Genomic DNA, 18652 nt, shown 5'->3' with positions numbered 1-18652 from the left:
TTTATGTGCCAAACTAGTTTCGAGTTAATTGAATTTTTTGCCTTGCCGACGGTGCAGCAGCTAATTTGCAAATGCTGTTTGATCGGCTCTCGTGAGTTAAAATCGTCTCTTGCGCCCAAGAATCGCCAGCAGCAGCAGCAGCAGCAGCAGAACCGAAGCAACAGCAGCAAGAGACGAGCCGAAAATTAGGAAAGGCAAATGTAAGTAAAAATTATTTAGTTATTTATTCATGCTAAGTGCACAAAGATTGTCAACACAAGTAAATGACGATTTATAATAAATAAATTAGAAGCTCTCTGGAGAAATTACTAAAACGCTCATTAAATATTATCAAAAAGGTTGTTGAGCGAGGGGGGGGGGGGGGTGGAGAGGTTATTTTTTAGTTAGTTTTTGCCTAACTGTTAAATCTGTAGAATCTACAAGTAATATTCTTAAAAGTAAAAGCTAGTAAATTATTCTAGCTAATTATTTGCTAGGCATAATGCATTATTTATATATAACTGTATCTTGATAAAGGGATAAAGTGAAAGAAAAAAAGCTGCTGACTGAAGAAAAAAGAAGATACAATTGAGAAACAGTGGAAAGACAATATGAATACAAAATGGAATTCAATAAAAAATGATAGAAAGACGGCAATGCAAAATCATGTTGCAAGAAGACTCTTAACCTGTCCGGCTAGCTAAGCCCCTACCCGTTGCTTGGAACATGGGAACATCAGGATACCCTCTATCTTATCAAATATCTATTTGACACAGCGCGTATATAGAACGGGATTTTAGCTGATAGCAACAAGGGGCTAAGATTGTTGTTGTAATGCATTCAACTTATAAAAGTGCCTAGCCTAATCTATCTTATCCAACATTTTGACGTCCATAATCGGGATGCATGCAGACAGCTCAGATCGATCAACTGGCTTGTGAAATATCTGAATGCTAAGTTGACCATTTTCCGAAAGAGGACTTTGAAGATTCGCACCCACCAATTCGACGCGTTTTCCCTTTTTTTGTGGCTTTTAGCGCATTTTGTTTCGGGCTGGCAACAGCTTGGCCGTTTTGCTGTCGCTTATCAATTTGACAGCCGCAGGACGTGCGGCCCTGTGGCAGAATCTCAAACAAAACTTGAATAATAATTTTTGGGGCAAACTTTGCGGCAAGCGGCAGATGGCATGCCCAACTAGACAGACATGGCGACAGCTGGCTAGCTGCCACCCTGCCACCCTGCCACCCTACCCGCCTGTCTGGTCGGTCGGCCAGAGTGTCCGCTCCGAGTGTCGTCATAAAATAATAACTGTCACCCAGTAAATGCCTCAGCTCTGCGAACGCAACTGCTCCATTGCATTGTTGTTTGTTTTCCTGGGCGTAGGAGTCGCATCCACAGGATGTGTTGCAATCAGTTCTAGAATTGGGGTCGAGAGTCAATTTGTTTTGTCTCTCGCGGCTGCTAACTAGCGTTTGTCTTAGTTAAAGTTAGCTTTAACTTATCAAGGAGAACTTTCCATTAATTTTAAGTTTAGTTTCGAGTTCTTGATTGCATAACTATTTCGGGATATATAATTATTGCTGCCTATTCTAGAGAATTTTAGGGGAATAATTAAATGTATATATTCGTATATTTTCTGTAGCAATAGGTTTACCATTTCGGTATAGGACACATAAATTGTAGACCCCATTTGAAAGTCATTTCATTTAAAATTAAGTTTCTAAGGAATGTTAAGGCCCTTTAAGGGTCAGTTGAAGTTGTAGTTTTTGCTGGATAGATCGTAAAGGAATATAAATCTATGTGACATGAATTCGGTCAACCGAAGATTTTTTTATGTGTCGAGACACTAGTCCGATCCTCGTTAACATTTTTGATCACATGGTCAATTGGGAGCACAAATTGTTGATATGCGAACCATTCGTTAGCCGCAATCCATTTGATTCTGAACTAAGTTCAGCCCGGAACCTAGAAGACCGCCCACTTTGCATACGCCCGGTAGGCGGCTCCGATGACCGAATGTTAGGGGTGACAGACAAAGGGCTGAATTCCAAGTAAAAGCCGCGTCAACGTCAAGTCCGAAATGCATGACGTAGTGGCCGAGGCGATAACGTTTCTGATTGCTTTTTTTTTTTTTTCTTTTTTGCTTTTATATTTTTTGTTTATCCGCCAACACTGCGAATGGCCGCCACTCAAAGTCAACGCCATTGTTGGCCGGCTGGGTAATCATGTGACATACATGAGCACATATGGCACAGGCAGAGGAAAAGCCACAAAAAAAAAAAAAAACTCAAAGCGAAAAAACTGAGGCTCTGAATTTGGACTTGACTTAGGCCTTGCTGGGGTCTGGGCTCTTGTTACCAAATATCCGCTATAAAATGTATTTTGCCGCCTGGTTTCATCCCATAAGCGTGTGCTTTGTGCTCGTGTGTGTGAAAGTTGAGTGAATGTTGTCCGTCGTTGGGCAGCCATCCCCCATTTGTGCGCACTGCTGTGTTTGCTTGCAATTTTGAAGCTGTCACTTGAACGACGACGTCAAGGATGTCAGTTGACCAGAAGCGGCAGCAGCAGCAGCAGCTGCAGGCTCCTTCTTGTTCTTAGTGGGTTGCCCGTCTTGACCAGGTTGTTGCCCTGTGTCCAGTAGCTGCTGCCAAGGCTGCAAACCGGTTTTAAGCCGAACCGGTACGCAACCGGAATTCCCAATTGCTATTTGCTAGTTCCGAACCATATTTTTTTCAAAAGATTATTTTGGTTCACCGCAAAAACTTTTCAGGGATAGTACGCAATCCCAAAGAACCACGACCTGGCTTTGTAAGGAAGTATAAAACCAGCTTCACGAACCGTACCTCAAGACAGGGAGCCGGTTCGAACTTTTTGTTAGCGGCTATAATATGTGAGCAATTCTTGGTTAAACAATGATTAGCCGACAAATATGTTGGCCCTGGCCATTAACGAATTAGCCTATTAGACAACTACACAGCTGAGAGGAGCTGGCCAAGGCCAGGTTCCGCAAAGTCAAGCTCCTGCTAGCACTGAACCCCCGGCTCTCTGCTCGACTGCCATTGCCATTTGATGCTTGTCAATGTGGATTGAAGCGCCTCTTGGCTGCCTGACTGCCTCTCTCACTAGTGGGGCTCGCTTGGCCTGGCCTGGACTGGCCTGGCCTGGGCTGGAAGGCTGCTGCTCCAGCTGCAGCTTGGCCTTTTCGGACGCAAGTTCTAGTTAGGTGCTGGTGATTTCATAGCGCCGAAAACCGGTCTCAAAAGTCGTCTAAATGCTTATCCCAGCCTGTTGACTGGATGCCTTGATGCCAGTGTGTGTATTTGAATGTATGTGTGTGTGTGTGTGTGTGTGTGAGAGTGTATGAGTGTGTTGTGTTTTGTGTTTTAGTGTAGCTTTTGGTACCTCAGTGTGTGGATTCCCAGTGGAATGTGTTAAAGTGTCTAAAGCTGTTTGCTACCGCCGCCCGTTGCCGCTTGCATAGGCACCACTTAGGGCCTGACTAGCTCACAAATCACAAATAAAAGGCAGTAAGAGTCCTGTACTGAGCATGCTCGACAAACAGATACCCTGTAAGCACGCTAAATATAACATGTCAATTTCATTTCAGCATGAAGTATAGGCATTAATATGCATACATATGTATATAAATACAAGTAAGGGTGCTCAAATCGAAAGTGGGATAGACTGGTGGATACCCTGTACCCACCGCCGAGCTACCATATCAATTAATCGAACTTTCTTTTAAGACAGCAAACATGATAATAATTTATTTTCGATTTTCTACTCAACATATACGAATGCCATTCAGTTGATCAATTTGAGATCCATTCATGGGTGGAAACTGAGTACAAGTATTTTACACAGTGCCCTACTTTGCGATTCTCATGAATCCAAGCAAGCCTAATGGGGCTTCATGCTTTGATTTAAGGTACTACATTATCTGACTGTAAAGTAATCTGATTACAATTTCACATTATCACCAATATTTATGTGAAGGTGGCGGGCCTTAGATCCATATTGGTCATTATCATCACGAAAAAGTGAACAGATTCCTGCAGATATTTTTTATTTCCTGTTCTATCATTAGCAAACTATGCTATCAACATTAAGTTTTCAAATACCTTACCATGCGTTCGTAGCTTAAACTATTTGCGAATATTAATGTGTCAAGCTGCTAGAAACAACAAGCAGGGTTGCGAAACCCATATCCATCCTAGTGGCATGCGAGTGTGTCGGTGAAAGGGTGTGCATGCTCCAAGGCTTGGTAATTGCTGTCTGGTTGACGCCGCCTGGAGTCGACCGCTGGCTAATAAACTGCGCCACAGTTGCTAACGCTCCGCGGCTCTGCTGCTGATGGTCCTTGTAGTTGAGGATCCTCTTTGTGCTTATTCGCCAGGCGCCCAAAATGTTGCCCGCTACTGACGCTCGCTCTGGCAAACAGGCAAACAGGGAATACTAATTGCATCCATCAACTGCACAGCGATCTGTCCAGCCTGGAAACAATATGAAAACCCCTTTGCCGTTGGGCCGTTGGGCCAAAAGGCAAAAGCCATCTAAGCCTTCGTCTCCGTGCACGAAAATTAATTTCCGCGCTACAAAATGTAGTCAAGTTGAGTTCAATTTTCTGCAGCTCCTGCTGCTGGCGCCTGCTTTTTTTTTTTTTTTTTTTTTATTTATTGACTAAGTACATTTCCGGCTTGAAACTTCGGCTTTGGCCATGGCTTGTTTGATGATGACATGGTATTTGTCCAAGTTAATGGGAAAATGAGAAATGAGTTAGCCAGCCTCTTCTTTGGTATTACACGAACCGCCCCACCCGCCCGCTTGCCATGCAAATGAGCATGTTCTAATGGAGTTTTTAAATAACTAATCAATTGTTGATGCTGTTGCAATGGGAAAAGAATTTCGACGGGGCCACCACAAAGAGGCGACACGGTTGAAATCCCAATTGGGATGTAACGTGGCTGGGCCAAGGGGGCTGCCTTTTTGGCCAGACGACATAATTGATTGTTGACTCGTGTGTTGGCAAAATGTTGTTGGGCAAATATTGGTATCGCGTATAGCATGTGTGCCAAGCAAACTGGCTCCTAATTAGCTTGCCAGCAATTATGGCCAAAAGCGTCCACAGGTCAGTGGCAAGCGACAACGATGCAGGCGCAGCTCTGCAACACGGCCGCGACTTTTGGGCCAGCTCTAACATAAAGGCCATAAATAAACCAATTAGTCGTCGGCCTGTTCGACTCACACGGTTCGGTTTTCAACGCCAGTAACAACTATACACAACGAACGAGTTAGAGTCGGAAATGGCCGACTCAGAGATGCCCTTCAACAAGCGCCAAGCTTTGAAAAATAGCTACTTGAATAACTTCGGTGTTTATTGTCCGATCCTAACGAAACTTTCAACTCATTAGCATAGCCTACAAATGTGAGTAAGGTCTAAAGTTTATGCGTCTGAAAACGGGCAGAGAGACATGGCCAGATCGACTCCGATATTGATGATGAGGGCAAGAATCTGTATATCATCTATGGCGTCGGAGATGCCTTCGACTGCCTGTTGCACAAAACTATAAGACCCACTTTTTGGCCAACCGCATTGGGTACAGGGAATAAACGGAATATAATAGCAGTAACTAACAAGTCCAATGTAGGAATGCAACTGCAGTCGCTGTCATCGTTTGCTGTCATCGGTATTTTGTCTATTGCTGTGGCTCTGTAGTTTTGCAGCTTTGCAGCTGTAGTGTTATAAGCGCATTTGAATTTTTACACAAGGAAAACTGCAGAAAACACCTACCGAGTTACGGACACACCGACCTCTCAGGCATTATTACAACTGTGGGCCATTCTAAGGCCAAAATATATGCGCCACCTCTCAGTAGCAGTTGTTGAGCGCATAGTGTCGCATATTAGATGCTCTGTAAAAACTGTTCAACAGCTCCTGCCTGTGCATAAGTCAAATATTGTTATAGGGGTTTCTTTACTTATGTCTATAGATCAATCCTCAATGAATACCTTAAGCTCTGTGAAATTGTTCTTATATTGAATAAGATTAAGTCAATCTGATATTACTTTTTCGTTTCCTATGCATTCATATTTCATGGTTGCAGCAACATTTTTAAGTTTAATTTTATGAACTTGGCTCTTAATTTCTCACATTCAGAGTACTGACAACTAACACCTAATAAAAATCTACGGTTCGATTAAGGTTGAGGTTCAGCTGCGCTTTACCCAAGTACTCCCGTTTGAGGTTCGATTCAGGGCAAACAACATATTTGAATTGCGGGCTCGAAGCGGTTCGGTTAATTTCGGTTTTATGCTTGTTGGCATTTGTTACAGAAATTGTTCATTACAATTCCCCTAGACAGTGTGACACCCCAGCTCCACCTCAACCTCGAAACGACTCTAATATGGCAGAAGTGGCTGGTGTAGCGGGAGGGGGAGGTGGAGAGGGGGGCTCAATGAAGCTTGAAATGCGCTGAAAAAGCGCACAAACGCTCTCAAGTAATGGCAATCCGCTTTGGCTTTAACTTTAACTATGGCTTTGTATTTCCGCAACTTCTGCACAGGCAGTCTGTTTTATACCCTGTTCACATTGATTTTATGGCGGGTATGTACTGCATCTAATCAAGCGGCAAAGAAACATGTACACTCCTAGATTGTTTTCTCTTGAATAAATAAATTTATGTTTTTATTGTATATATTAGCTTTTCTAGTATCCTTAAAGATATAGGCCAATACGAATAGGTCTTACAATTTATAAGAAATCTTATCTCTATGGATTCGTAAAAGTAAATTGAGTAAACTTTTGCGAGTACCTGGAAACAGTTGGACAAATCGGTTATTCTTACTAATCAGGAATATATAACCCTGATGAATTCTATGCCTTATACATTTCTTGACTTAATTAATTTATAAAGGGGCATAAATATATATTATATATATAATTGAAATTAAGTTGACTACAAGGTATACTCGTAGTCGAGTTCACGCCGATGGCTGCACTCCTCGTATTTTTTGCATACATATGCCCTTTGGCTCCGGCTTGGCATCAACGACAACAGCACAGAACACAGCAGCTACAAGGCACCTACCACAAGAGCCGCAACAAAGCAGTAAAATTTACTAATGTTGCAGTTGCATTGGATGTCGACGGCGACGGAAACTGCGACTGCGACTGCGACTGCGACGTCGACGCTGTACATATTATTGCATTTTGTGAGCTAAGTGATTTCAACATAGTTATTTCTGCCGCATTTCATTTCAGCTGCTCTCCGTGAAAGTGCGCTTGGCACAGCTGCGGGATACTCCTGTGCCCTCTCACAGGCACTTGGGTCCTTATGCTTGGCCCCATCCTCACACCCTGGGCATAATAAAATTTGCTCTCTAGATTCACTTGGCGACTTGGATCGTTGCCGTTTGATGCTGTTGCTGTTGCTGCTGCTGCTGCTCCTTTTTCCTTGCGTTGCTGTTAACTGAAACCTAAGAAAAATTACAATGTTGATTAGTTAAAAGCCGACGAACGGTTTGGCGGTAGGCGTGTCCGTGCTGCAGCGTGGCAAACGCAAACGCTTAAGTGGCCCTTAAGTTTCTTAAGTTGTGGTCTTATCAACGCCGCCGCGTCGGCCATACAATTGCCTTTTTTATACCCTCAATCCATTTTGTATTAATGTATGTAACAGTCAGAAGCAAGCATCTCCCACTCCATAAAGTATATATATATACATATATTCTGGATTACGAAGACGAGCTGAGTCGATCTAAGCTTGTCTGTCTGTTCGTCTATGTGAGCTAAGCTTGAAATTTCAAATATAATCTCGCCCTTACGCAGAATGAATTTATAAGTTTAGTCGACATCTTTATGCATTTTTGGGATAAAAGTTCGACTGAAATATTGACCCCTCAGCATGTGTATACTAAAAGCATTAAATTGAAACCAATATCGATAACACGCATAGCATATTATTTTATCATTGCAGCGCAACTCGTTGGATTGAGCAATTTAATTCGCTTGTATATGCTGGTAAATAGACACTTGTCACAGCACAGCTAAAGGCTTTACAGAGTGAATCCGACGAGCAATTATTAAATAATTGTCAAAGTGCCATATAAATATGTGAATTGGTTTATTATTGGATTGAGTATGACATAAACTCATTGAAAACTAATCGTATTAATTTGAAACTAAAACAAACTGAATTCCAAACCAGTAGTCCGTTGGGCATTTCACAGTGACAGAGACAACAGCGGCTTAGTTTGGCAACAACAATTGTAATCAATACCAGCAACAACTGCAAAACTGTCAAAAGTTTGTTAATGCTCCCGCTGTGCACACCAAATATCAATGACAACAGCAGAGGCTAAGTTTTTAATACCCAGGAGAGATCAACTGCGACAACGCTAAATGCATTCAGTTTAATTACGCATTTAAATTGCTCTGGTCTATAGACGATTTCCACTCTCTCCCCCCAACCCCCCAACCCCCTGCGGTTGGCAACTCCCACAGCGTCTAAACAAGCGGAGTCCTCAACCCATCCGCACTGCCTGGTCGCAGTTTAATCGAACCAGTGAAGAGCTTTCCCTATGCCTGGGCCTTATTAATTTCTGGTGAGTTTAATGTTAATCGAAAATGAAATTCCTTTTTTATGTAGTGCTTAAGTATTTCCTTATGCATTCAACTGTAATTTATACAAGACATTAAGTACTTCATTTGGCAAGTGTCTATTTGGAGTTAGCTTTTATTATTATTATGATTGCTTTTATTATTATATAGTATGAGCCAGCCTTTCTGCTTAGTTGATCAAATGCATGAATCATTTGGACAGCTAATCTATCAAGTATTCTTTATCATACACGGGAGGTCGCTGGCCCAAATCTATTTTCATTTGCATTTTCATGCATATTTATGCATAGTTAATTATTTGCAAAACGTTTGTATTGAAATATTTTAGACAAACCTTAAATAGACACTCATTTATACCCAGTGTGCATAGACTTGCAATGGTATTCAAAGGGTTGCTTCATCTCCCTGCAATTGCCTGAACACGATAAACTAATCATTGAAAAGTCGCATTAAAAAAGTAACCGTTTAGACTATGGTTGGCTTGTTAATGTTAAGTTAGCCCACTGCCGCTGTTACTGCTGCTTAGATGATCCCCCCTGTGGTAGTAATAATAAGCCCATAATCGGTTTCACCTTTTTCAGCTTTGAAATCGCAGGATGCCCTTCGGCTTGAATGTAGTTGCTCAGGTTGCATGCCTAACTTTTCTTTGTGCCACTTATGCGTGCAACAAAAGTTTGTTTGCTGCACTTCCTTTGTGGGGGTAACCTGTCAAGGAACGTAGCCACCTTTCTCTCTTAATTCATAAGTTTGTGTCAGAGGGGTTGGGACTTTCGGCTTAGCTTGGGGCTTTGGACAGCGGCAATAAAAGTTGTCGCTTTTTGCCGTAGTTTCTTGACTTTTTCACAAGAGTTGACTTCTATGGCTTTTTATTACTACTTTGCCGCCGTCGCTCCATTCTCTGCTTTTCGTTTTTTTAAGCCTTATACCCACGATAGATGGGTATAAAAGGTATAATCAACTATGTACAAAGAAGAGAGGTAGGCATCACCTACAATGTAAAGGATACATGAATATATTTGAGAAGAGTCTGAGTTATTGTAGTCATGCAAATATGTCCTGTCTCTGTGTTTTTGTATAAATCTTGAAAATGGGCTCTTTTATCAGATATATTTATCTCGTATAATATCAGCGTTCCTACTTGGTTATCAAATAATAATTTCACGGCTGCTAAGTTGATTAATTCAGTTTTTCCCATTCGTTATCGTCATTTGTCGTACTTTATCCTTTACGTTTAGTCTCCTTTCTACGCAATTCTCGTGACATCAAGCTAACAATTGTAAACATCGTTTTTCTGTGCATTTCCTAACTATTTATTTATATTCGATAAAAAAAACGCTTCTATTGATATTGAACTAACTTTCTTGCTCTGTCGTAAACATCGCCCTTCTACGCAATTCTCACGACATCTAGCTATGTAGATAAATATTTGGTTAAGGGTATCGCAAGGTTGTATATGATGCCGTTGGTCTTTCTACGAATGTTGCCTTTAATTGCTTTACAAATGTTGCACCCTGCTGTATTTTCTATTACCATATCAATTGGCAGTGCCATTTCAGCTAGAACCTTTACCCCTACACACTCCGCACCCAGCATTTTATGGGTCAGCTGATTATGTCATGCCTGCTATCGATATTATCAATTTGTACTTGGTCATAGAACCCATTAAATGGGCCAACAACAACAACAGCTCCGGCAATTTGCGAATTCTGTTAATGCCAAACGAGCTATGTAACAACATTGTTGTTGTTGCTGTTGTTGGCACTTTGGAGGACCGTTTGGCAATCTAATCCCAGCATTGGCAGCAGCCAGGCTAATAACATTTAAGAGTTTAGCTAGGGAGACGGCATGCTGGAGCCTGGTAGAGCCTGGTGGCGAGGCCTGGGGTACTGGGGATGCAAAATTAATCAACTACTCGTATTTCCGCCATAAAAACTTCCCGGCACATTTGCAAAGGAGGCGTAAAGGCGCGGCTGGCAGATTGCATTTCCACTTCATCAGCATTTTAATGGTGCTTTATTGTTGGCAGTCGGCTTATTGACAGCAGCAGCAGCAACAGCAGCAGCAGCAGCAACAGCATCCAGTCGAGTTAGTTACTTAATTCAAGTCGAGACAAGTTGATTCCGCACAACCCGTATGGAAGGCCATGAAACTTCAATTCGTCGCTCAATTTCCAACACTTGCACACAGATTCCAGTCGTCTGTTTATGTTGCTGTTGCTGTTGGTGTCAATTGATGTGCGCGTTTTAATTAATGAAATTATCAGCATCAAATTGCGTTGATGATGTCGCTTGGCTGACAAAATTATCATTAACATCGGCAATGGCTTCATTTCAAATGCTGCAGCTGCTGCTGATGTTGTTGATGTTAATAATGTTGACAATAATAATGATATTGTGGCAAGCTTAGCTACTCCTGGCTGCTGCCATGCAGTGTGTTAATTAATGCATTTGCCACATGCAATGCCACTCAAGACAATTGCAAATGCTGCAAGCATTCGAGAGAAGTTCTAGGTGCATCAAATATGTACTTCACGAGCTTCTCATGCAACAAAATGCTGAAAAAGCATCAGTTCAATAATATTGCTGCTACTTGTGAATGTAAACTGCAAAAATAAGCACTTTTTAAAAAGATCTTTTGAAAACATTGCAAATGTGTGTAGAAAAAAGGCATATGACACGCAGAGGAAAGCATCTTCGACCTTATAAAGTGTATATAGTTTTAATCAGAACAACTTCAATCTAGCTCGTCTGTCTGTATAAATGCACCGATCTTGAAAATTACAAGATCTATAGCTTTGATGTGTGTTAAATGATTTTTGAACTGAGATTCTCCGAAGGGTGACTTAAATTTAATGAAATATCCTTGCCCAAGAATAAGTTTTTGAAAAACTCCCGCTGAGCTACATTAAAAAAAAAAAACATTTAATTTAAATATTGCTTTACTAAGCGACTCTCAAGAATTCATGTAAGTCTTATGCCTTAAGCCTTATACGCAATCTAATTAACTTTGTTTGTGTGTGTATGTGTGTTTGTGTTTGAGTATGTATGCATGTACGCCTGCATGTATGTATGCATGTATGCATGCACGCATGTTTTCTGCAAAGCACGGACAAAGTTTACTTCCCGCTGCGCTGAAAATTAAAAGAAAAACGTATTTTAAAATATTGCTCTACTATGCGATTCTCATGAATTTAAGTAAGATTTTCTCTTTTTCTCTGGATCTCTTGCTTTTTTCTTTGTCTGGCTTTTCTTCCTTCTAATCTTGTTCTTACCTGCTCTATATTTCTCTCTTTTAGTGATGTTTGTATATAAAAGACTGTTCCTGCCGTACAAATAGATGGAAATAAAATAAGCGTGCAATTGAATGTGAATTTTTTGGTAAGTTCTTTTTATCTTGTATAAACTTTGGATTTATAAATACGGGTTATATGTTAAGGCAATGCAGACTTGGCCACAGATTATAACCCAATTACAATTAAAATATCTATTCTATTTAATTGAACGGTAAAATACCACTTATCAGGGATAACAATGTGGTCCAAGTGCGTTCAAGTATAGCGATATAGCTGTAATACTCTTAGCCAAGCTAACAGAAAACGTCATTTCGGCTGATGGCCATGGACGCGGACAGGCGGAGACAGACGCAAAGACTCGACTTGCACTTGGCGTATGCCAAAGGCATTTAGGGTCCGACTCGCATGCGCAGCGGCAACGGCAGCGATGCACACAGCGTCCAATCCTGTAAAGGGATGGGCTGGTTGACGAGGGGTTGTGCATGTGTGCATTTAGTAAGGTGAAGTCATTTTTACAAAAGCATACAAAAAACAGAAAACAAAAAACAAAAGTACCGTTTAGAGTTGTGGCTCGCTTTCGATGCTTTTTGCCACGTTTGTGGTGGACTGGACCTGGTCGCCAGCTACCAAGCATTTTATTTATGCGCATTTTATACGCAACATTTGGAACGAAGGTGACTCGAGCTGCGGCCGCAGCTGGAGCTGGGCTGTGGGGATGGCATAGCAATTTGGTGCACGTCCAAACCGTTGCGTCCGCGTTTGAACTTGTGAACTTCTCCGTCTGTCATTCTCAGTGTATTATTGTTACTGCTGTTGCCGTTTTTATTTTTTTGTTATTTTTCACTGCTGCTGCTGTTGCTGCAATAGGCCTAGCTGGCATTGTCATGCAACATTATCGTCAGCCATCACCAGCAGGAGCAGCAGCAGCAGCAGCAGCAGCAGCAACAGCCTCAATCTCAGACTGGCCATTGTGTGACTGCCTTCTGAATGACGATGACTGGCTAAGCAATCTTCTGCCCGAATGCCGCCACGTACGCAGATTTATACACACACACACACACACATATATATATATATATACGCGCACACACACGCAGATGAGGAGAGACATACATGGTGCATGTTGCACGTCCAATGTGTGTGCATGATCAACCTTTGTAGTAAAAACAACTAAGAGTGCTCTAGTCGAATATGCACGACTAGAAGACACCCTGCATTCGGTTTCGAACTGCCATATATACATATATATATTTAAGCTTTCTTTTATACACATACATACATACACAAAACGCACACAAACACGCATGATTTAACTGAAAGTATCCTAGAGCTTAAAATCTTTATAGCAGCAAACAAAGAAACCCATGTTTAAATCAGGTACAGGGTATAAGCACGCGGTATTATTGCAATCAATGCTATTGCCGTTTGCCGTTGCCATTGCTGTTGCCGTTCATCCTTGTCCTGCGCTGACAACTGACATCTGGCATATGGCAACGTTTGACCAGGCTATATATAGAGCCTCCAGCATTTGCCCTCTGCCGCCTGCTATGGCCTCTCGTTTGTCTCTAGCGCTGTCCTGTCTATCTGCCGCTTCCATGTCACCGTCCATATCGACTCTTCACTCTCGACTCCTGCCTCCTGCCTCCTGGCTGCTGTTTGTGGCTGCTGTTTGCTTGACTTCCATTTTGCAAACATTTTAATGAATTTATGTAATCGTCTCTTCGTGTTTTTGTTGCAAGCCGTGTTTTATTTTGCTTTCTCTCTTCATGTTGTTATTGTCGATGTTATCATCTGTTTGTTACGCGTAACGCCTTTGGCAAGAGTCCTCGTTGTCCCCGTGATCATCATCAGCCTGTTTGTCAACACTTCGCATAGCATATACACAGAGACAATATACATATGTATTTAACATATACATACATACATACTATATGTATTCGATTGCATACATACATCTGTGTGCATGCATACCCTGTACAAAAAAGCAACAATTTTTGCGTCGGGAGACTAAATATCCTTGGAATAAATGAATCATTCGGCCAATTGCCAACCAATAGGTGAAATTTTTGAAAACATATATGTTTTTTCAATTTGAAATTTCCTTACCTCTAAATTTTCAACCAATATTTGCAATACTTTTTATAGTATTTCGATTATATTGGAATTTGACTTAATTGTAATTTTAGCTGCTGCTGCCCGCAGATAACTGTTCTCTTCGGTATATCATTATTTTCCGTTTACTGTTTTAAGAACTTTTGGTTTGTGGTTCGTACATTTTAAGCATGTTCTCGGGGAAATACATACATTGAAATAAAAAATTCATTGTAGGTCTGACATGTATTCACCCACGAACATGCACAGACACACACAATTCGTTTGTAATTCTTGCTGGTCGAGCCTTAAAACTCTTTTGGCAACAAAGCAAGCTGGCGGCTTTTTGGCTCCTTTGACAGTTCAATGACTGCTCCACAATGTTGCATTTGAAATGAATTCTGCTGCGGAGCGAATCGCGACAGCTTTGCCCGCCCAGGCGGTGTTTGTGATCCATTATCACGCCCCCTTGCGCGTATGAAAGCTTACCGAAAAAAAGGAAGAAATTCTAAGGATTTTTGAAATTGCCTCCCATCAGAAGTAAGATATTTTTTAAATTTTCAATAGCAATGGTAATATATTATATTCGATTGGTGAACTAACAGCTTAATCCGAAGGCAGCTTGGGAAGTTTTACGCGCAAGCGTGGAAAATCCTAAAAAATTAATAATAATAATCAATATGCTTCAGCTAAGTTGAAAAATGCACACCAATTGTAGAGAAACGAGGGGGTAACTGATGCAAAAGATATTGGAAAAACTTTCACAAAAATGCAATTCAAGAGTATTCAATATTCAACAGAACTCCCAAATGCTTACCCTAGCCATATTTAAGATAAATTTACAAACAATAAACAAAAGATAGCGCAATATCATATTTCTAAAAGATCAACTTCTGCCTTGTGATTTCTGCTCAGACTCCCTCAGCTCCCAAGTGACCGCGAGCCTAAATGACGCGTAAAAAGAATATTCAATTATGTTTCCTATTCCCTGTCCCATAATTGGTATTAATTACAGCTTCGAAATTAACCGCAATTTGTGGCAAAATCCGAAGCACCTTGCTGCCATGTTATGCCTTCGCCCAGTTGCACCAAAAGTCAATATCTCCGAGGGGATTGCACACCGCAGACAATTACAAATTGAAATTAACTTTGCGGTTTTGGCTTGCTTGTATCCGAGCCAAAAGAAAGGGTATATACACTATGTAAAACGGTTAGGGTAACTTAACTAGTAAACAGCTTGACTAAACCTCAATTTGTTTGCCAATAAAAATTATTTAAATTTGCTAGCAATTTTCCTACTAAATTTAACACAAATTATGTTATTTTAAAATAATATCAATTTTAAAAGATATAGCTTAATGTTTATGTTGTATGAGAATCGAATAGTAGGGCGTTTACGTTTACGTCTACGTTTCAGTGTAGAAGGAAAGTAAAACAAGTGTTTTTTTACACCCCATTGTATATCTTCTAATAAGCTCCTGGCATGTTTACTAGGTATGTCGTCGTCAAATCTCTTCATTACAGCACTTTTAAATTGCAGTATATATTCACGGACTTAATTCTGCATCGTATAACGAAACCAAACAATAAACAATGGTAATTGCATCGTCCCGAAGGGTTTCATAATTTCATTTATTATGCGCAATTAAACAAGAGTGCAGCAAAGAGAAAACTCATGTTAGTGATATGGACAACAAAGCGGTCATGTTTTAAATAATATTAATAGACCCATTGAACGTTAACAACGTAGCCGACTGCAGAGCCAATGAAGCGATTTATTCCACACCAAAGCAAACAATATCCACTTAGCACAACTACGAATGCTCCACTCTAGAGAATACTTGAGTAGTAGATACCCTACGCGAATAGGAGCATGCAACTGGGTTGTCTCGGCTGTGAAATAATTATAAAGGCTTTGCTTCTTATATTTCATTGTATTGATTGTATATGCTTAATTCAATCATCGTACTTATTAGCAAGTTTCTTATATTGAAAACTGAGCTGTCTATGAGGTCCAAAGTAAAAATTAAATGATAAATTTACTTTAAGGTATTTCAAGAATTGTGCAATATTAAGGCAAGACTCCTGTGAATTAATCAAAAATTGGCGAAAGTTTGTGGCCGGCTACACGTCTAGACGGTGCCCCTCGCCCCCTCTCGCCCAGGCAAAACTACGCTCTGAACTGAATTTGCAGGGTTTGATTTTAGTTTTTGGCTAGCCTCAAGGGGCTCTAGCGCTGCCCTGGAAGAGCGCGTAAGCGGGATTGACTCACGCACGGGTCAACGGAACGGAGTGAAACGAAACGGAACGGAACGAAACAAAACACTTGTGGCAACAACAGCAGTGTTATAAAACAATACAAAATGCTTACAAAATGCTGTCAGCTTCCACATCCGAGCGCTCTGCCCCCAACCACTGTTGGGTGGTCGTAAATTATTATGATTATTGGCAAAGGAGTGAATGTGCAAGAGCAACAAGAATGCGTTGTGGTGGGGGCTGATGCTGCGGAGAGGAAGATGGAGAGGAAGAGGGGCATGCAGCAGGCAGCAGGCAGCAACCAATCGGTAACTTGTTAGTGGGCACAAGAGCTAGCTGCCTCTTAGAGACGGAAGCAGGCAACTGTGGAAGGGAAGGGACCAAGAGAGTGGCAGAAGGCAACGGTTGAGGCTGTGTGCCCGTAAATAATGCCGCAAAACGTGCAGCACGATCGTGAACTTGGCAGAGGCAACTGACAACTGGCAACTGGCAACTGGCAACTGGCAAACTGGGAAAGATCGAAGCCAAGCACCACCAGCACATGGCAATTGGAGGATGCGACTACGACTACAACATTGACTGAGTATGGGGGCTGGGGCAATTCGCGTAAAATTATAAATGACTTTTGGGTAGGCGTTGCCCAATATCGGAGCGAATGAAGCAGCCGCAGCAATACGAGGAGGCGTTGGAGGCATTCATTAGACTCAGAGCGAGAGATGCTGGCGAGGATTGTGCCGACGAGGTCGTCTGTATGGCTGGTGGGGTAAGCGGGTTCCCTGCATTGCAAATATTAATTCGTGAGGATGATATCTGGCAGAAAGTTACTTAATTTTTTTTCTTTGTGCTTGTGTTTTTGTTTTGTTTTGTATGGCAGCTTTCGTTTGTTGCGATTTGAATTGTGAACGCCGGGGCCGACTTCATTAGCGCCTGGCAAATTTAACACCTCCTCGCAACGACGATGACGATGACGACGACGACGCCGACGTGATGTGGCTATTGGATTACAGACGCGTTCGTCGTGGAAGTCCAGCTTCGATGTCGACTCGGCTGTGGACATGTTGGACGCGATCCGCGTCTCATTCGCCGAGTCGTTCTCCAGATAATGATCATCAACGCCTTATTTAACGCCATTTAGGCAGCTGGATGCCCAAACTCCAAATCCAACCAGTACCGAGTCTCAGTTCTAGCCCCGAACCCAGCGTTCGCTCTTGTTGTTGTTGTTGTTGTTGTTGTGACCGCTGGCGTTTGTGTAAGCGATGCCATTGGTGCAGAGGGCGAGGGGGCCCAGCTGTGACCGGGTGGCTGGCTGCCAGACAATGAAATGTAATGGCAATACGTGCATTTATTTATAACGGATTTTATTTAGCCAGAGCCGCAATGCATCTGCAACATTGGCAACATGCAGCTAAGTCTTCACTTCACTCGAAGTCCAAGTCCAGTTCCGAATACCTGGGCCCTGGGATGCGTTTAGTAACATGTATGTGTGTGTGTGTGAGTTGCAGTTACCCTCGTTACTTGTTAGCATTTTGTGGGCGTCTGTTGCTACACCGGCGCAGCTCGTACTTTATTATTTTAGCATTTGTGCCCATCGCGGTCTTTGGGCACCGTCTGCCTGGAACTGGCTTTAAATTTATTTCGTACTAAACGGCCAGAAACGTGATGAACGCATTTTGTGCGCCTCTCAAGCGGTTCTGCATCTTATTATACCCTATAAAAACTAAAAATGGGTAGACCTATGTGACAAAATAAAGTTGTGCTCGGCAGTGGGAGTAACCAGATTGGGAATTATATCAAAAGGAAGGAAAATAATGCAAAGATAATAAATAGTGGAAAACCCCGAAACTAGGACGATGTAAAAATAATATTTATTGGGAAATATTTTGTTTTAAAGTCAACTTACAAGTGTTACAAGCTTTTAAGGGTTTTTTTTTTTCTGAAAAACAATTCAATTTATTTTTAACAAAAATATAAAAACAGTCGTAAGCTTAAGTTGTTGAAGGAAATCGTGGAACTTCCTTAGCTTATCTTCATATTTGTATTATTTGTAAAAATATATACATGCATATATACGTATTATCAATAATTGAGTATGATATCGAGTACGTCTGTCTCCATAAAGGTATTCAGACAGGTAGCCAGACAGGGTAAAACCGAGTTGGGCACTTTTATTTCTTTGATATTTGTTTTTTGTTGTTTTGGTTTTTCTTTCTTTTTGCTTGCGGCTCAAGAGGAAATACTTTATGGGCATTGATAATTTGGGCCATAATGTGCAGTGAAATTGACTCGCTTAGCGTTTGCTAATTTATGTGACCGGCTTGGGCAACAATAACGTTGCAACAACGGCGATGTTGCAACCACAATGCGCTTGTGGGAAAGCAATGTTGATGATTTTGGGCGCCTTTGCATTTCATAAGTAT

General features: G+C 41.5%; 1 protein-coding gene across 1 annotated transcript in view; it reads left to right on the top strand.

Annotated features, from left to right (window-relative positions):
- Positions 1-18652, top strand: part of LOC6631416 (rho guanine nucleotide exchange factor 10) — a 132744-nt gene continuing 114092 nt past the window's right edge. Inside the window, exons 1-3 of the mRNA XM_070211332.1 lie at positions 1-200; positions 7953-8580; positions 11892-11973. The gene's annotated coding sequence lies outside the window, so the exon portion shown is untranslated. The remainder of the gene's footprint in view (positions 201-7952; positions 8581-11891; positions 11974-18652) is intronic.

This window comes from Drosophila virilis, chromosome X (assembly GCF_030788295.1).
Source record: "Drosophila virilis strain 15010-1051.87 chromosome X, Dvir_AGI_RSII-ME, whole genome shotgun sequence".
Classification (NCBI taxonomy): Eukaryota; Metazoa; Arthropoda; class Insecta; order Diptera; family Drosophilidae; genus Drosophila; species Drosophila virilis.
Note: the sequence above shows the minus strand (reverse complement) of the source record. Positions and strands in the feature narration are given on the sequence as shown.